Source organism: Rhinopithecus bieti, unplaced genomic scaffold (genome assembly GCF_001698545.2).
Source record: "Rhinopithecus bieti isolate Rb0 unplaced genomic scaffold, ASM169854v2 scaffold_12928, whole genome shotgun sequence".
Taxonomy (NCBI): domain Eukaryota; kingdom Metazoa; phylum Chordata; class Mammalia; order Primates; family Cercopithecidae; genus Rhinopithecus; species Rhinopithecus bieti.
In genome coordinates, this window is record NW_016807614.1 from 1,358,574 (window position 1) to 1,361,871 (window position 3,298).

Consider the following 3,298-nt stretch of genomic DNA (forward strand, 5'->3'; position numbering starts at 1 on the left):
CGCCCGCCAGCCTGGGTCTGCCCTCCCCTGCCCTTCCCTCCCCACTCCTGCCCCACCTCTCCTTTCCTTTCCTGCTCTCCCCTGCCCTCCGCTCGCCTCCCTGACCCGCGCCCTCCTCGCCTCCTCTCCTCTGAGACGGCCCGGGAGCTGTCCTCGCCTTGGTGCTGAAAGAAGCCGCGCGCCGGCGGCGGAGAGGGGGCCGCTGGGCGGGGCAGTTTCTCTGGGACCCGACGGGGCTGGGGCGGGGCCTTGCATCCTACGGGACGGGGCGGGGCAGGGCTGAGGTCCCGGCCCTGGAATAGGGCAGGTGTTCTCTGGGGAGCTGCTTCTGTTCATGTCCCAAGGGCCAATGGCCTCAGCACCTCTCGGATCCCCTCCCAGTACCAAAGGGAGTCTCCCCTCCCAGTGCAGGGAGTCTCCCAGGCAGGAGGGGGGCTACAGAAGGGGTTGTTAGGGGCCTCAGGTGGTCTTTGGCTAGAGGCTTTCTTCCGGGTCTGTCCACTGGGTCCGACCCTGGCAATGATACCATTAGGCCTCCAGCCTGCTCTTACAGCAAGTGACCTCCAGCTCAGCTGAGACCTAGGTCCCATGCAGAGCTCCTGTTGCCAAGCCCAGCCAGGGCCTGGTCCTGGGAGGAGGGGATAGGAGTACACATGAAGATATGCAAGAAATATGCAATAAAGGCCAGGCGCAGTGGCTCATGCCTGTAATCCCAGCACCTTGGGAGGTAGAGACGGGAGGATTACCTGAGGTCAGGAGTTTGAGACCAGCCTGGTCAACATGGCAAAGCCTGTCTATTGAAAATACAAAAATTATCTGAGTGTGGTCGTGCCATCCTGTAATCCCAGCTACTCAGGAGGCTGAGGTGGGAGAATCACTTGTACCTGGGAGGTGGAGGTTGCAATGAGCCGAGATCGTACCACTGCACTCCAGCCTGGTAGACAGAGCAAGACTCCATCTAAAAAAAAGAAAAAGAAAAAGAAAAAAGAAAAGAAAAGAAAGAAAGGAGGAAGTATGCAATAAGGTGCCTTCTTCAGAGGCCTGAGAGCTCTTAGCCTACAGGTACATCTTGGAAGGAGAACAGATTTAAAACCACCTATTAGCAAGTGACCACTGATAAAAGTGTCTGAGTACTGAGTACTGATTGAAAATGAACACACTAGAAAAGCAGATGGGGTGGGATGAGGTTTATTGAATGAGGCTTCCTGGAGAGGAAGGGGAGAAGGGGACCACTGTTCACTGAGCATCTGGGTGGGCTTGTAGTGCTACAGAGGGTTTGGTGAGCAATTTTGAGCCTCATCTTGGAGGACAAGCATTCAAATGGGGCATGCACCTTAGGCAAAGGCCAAAGGTGATGTCAGTGCAGAGGGTCTGGGGTGAGGGGAACAAGGGGGCGTGGGAGAGGTGAGTTTGGAGGAAAGAAGTAATTAATAAAGACCCTCAGATGCCATTTGGAACATCTGGATTTAATTGATGAACAACCAAGTTCTTAAGCCAATTAGACATGAAAGAGGCCAGGCGCAGTGGCTCAAGCCTGTAATCAGCACTTTGGTGAGCCCGAGACGGGGCGGATCACGAGGGGTCAGCGGAGATCGCGACCATCCTGGCTAACACTGTGAAACCCGTCTCTACTAAAAAAAAGAATACAAAAAAAACCTAAGCCGGGGCGAACATGTGGCGGCGCGGGTCCTGTAGTCCAGCTACTGGGCGGAGGCTGAGGCGCGAGAATGGGCGTGAACTCCGGGAGGCGGAGCTTGCAGTGAGCTGAGATCCGCCCTGCACTCCAGCCCCGGGACAGAGTGGACTCCGTCTCAAAAAAAAAAAAAAAAAAAAGAAAGAAAGAAATTATTCTGGTGACATAAACTCTACAATGGTGGGTGGGGAGGGAGGATAGACAATGAGGCTCAGCAAGGTTTTTACTGGAGTCCAGGTGAGAGGCTTGGAGTCCTGGGATGGATGTGCCTTTGTCATGCAGAGCCACAGTGCCTAGTGGGGATGAGAAGGGGGCAGAGATGTCCTGGCTGCCCCTCTGTTGGACAGGCTGGCTGTGGAGGAAAAGAAGGGGCTATTTCTCATGAGCTCAGTGCATGGGGTGCTGAGCTCTGAGGAGGGACTTGGGCAGTGGGACATTCATTCATTCATTCATTCACTTACTCATTCCATCAATTTCCAAGTCCCTTTGTTCACCATGGCCTGTACTGACTAGAGTTGTTACACAGGGGCACACTCCTGATGTGCATCCAGCTCTTATAGAGCTGATAGTAATAGGGACAAATAAGGACATTATGGCACAGAAAAGTAAGAGCAGGGACAGAGTCATCAGATGAGGATGCTGTAGAGCCTGGGGCTGGAGCAAGTGCTTGGGATCAGCCAGATCTCAGGAAGACCTTTGGAAACCTGGACAGAGGTAGGGTCCATGGAGATCTCAGCCTAGTATCTCTGTCACCTGAACAGCTGACTTCGGGGCTCAGATTCTTAATTCAGAGAGACCTGGTCTCCTCTTTTGGCCACCCTCCCACAGGCTCAGTTGCAGCCAGGATACCCCTTCTCTGTAGTTACTGGCTGTAATGCTGTTTCACCTCAAGTCTTCCCTATTCTCTGACACACACTGACTTCCAGCCTCCCCAGGAGTCCATGGAACCTCCATCCAGACACTTTGAATCCCCAATATTGGATGTAGCATCCTCGTGGCAGGCAGACCCAAGCTGAGGATAATGAACTAGGAAAGGCAGGGGCAGAGGCTTTCCCATTCTTTCCCTGGTCTTGTTTCTAGAACACTCATTTCCCAAATATTCTCCTACAGTTCTCTCCTTCCTGTCCTCCCCATCCCCCATTGAGCCTGAAAAGGTGCTGTTTGTCCTATGCTCGCTCCCCAGGGGAACGGGCCAGGCAGCAGGTGTGTGTGTGTGTGTTGAACAAGGCCATCTCCAGAGCAGAGTGGCTGAGATGAGCTTTGTTTAAATATTAAAGAAGTCAATCATTAATCAAGCCTGGCTCAGTGCCCAGCAACCCACTGTCTCCATTTGGAAGGGCTTGGGCTGGGGCAGGGAGAGCCATGGGGCAGTTTGTGAGGATACTTGCATCTCAACTGGTCAACAAAGAGCTTTTGGGGGCTGGATTATGTAGCCCAATGCAGGGCTGGCCCAAGGATTAGCAGAAAGATGTGCTGGTTGGTATAAAAGCACAGTGCTCATAAACTGGGCACTGGTGATTCGTAAAGGAATGTCCTGTTCTACTTGAGTACATTTTATATACTGTGGACTGAAGCAGAGTCCTTTTTCTAACCAGAGCAGAAGNG

The 3,298-nt window shown here is 53.0% G+C and overlaps 1 protein-coding gene across 1 annotated transcript in view; it reads right to left on the reverse strand.

Annotated features, from left to right (window-relative positions):
• Nucleotides 1-1,920: 1,920 nt before the first annotated feature.
• LOC108536241 (angiotensin-converting enzyme-like) overlaps nucleotides 1,921-3,298 on the reverse strand; it is a 17,848-nt gene continuing 16,470 nt past the window's right edge. The window contains exon 15 of the mRNA XM_017882830.1: nucleotides 1,921-2,045. The gene's annotated coding sequence lies outside the window, so the exon portion shown is untranslated. The remainder of the gene's footprint in view (nucleotides 2,046-3,298) is intronic.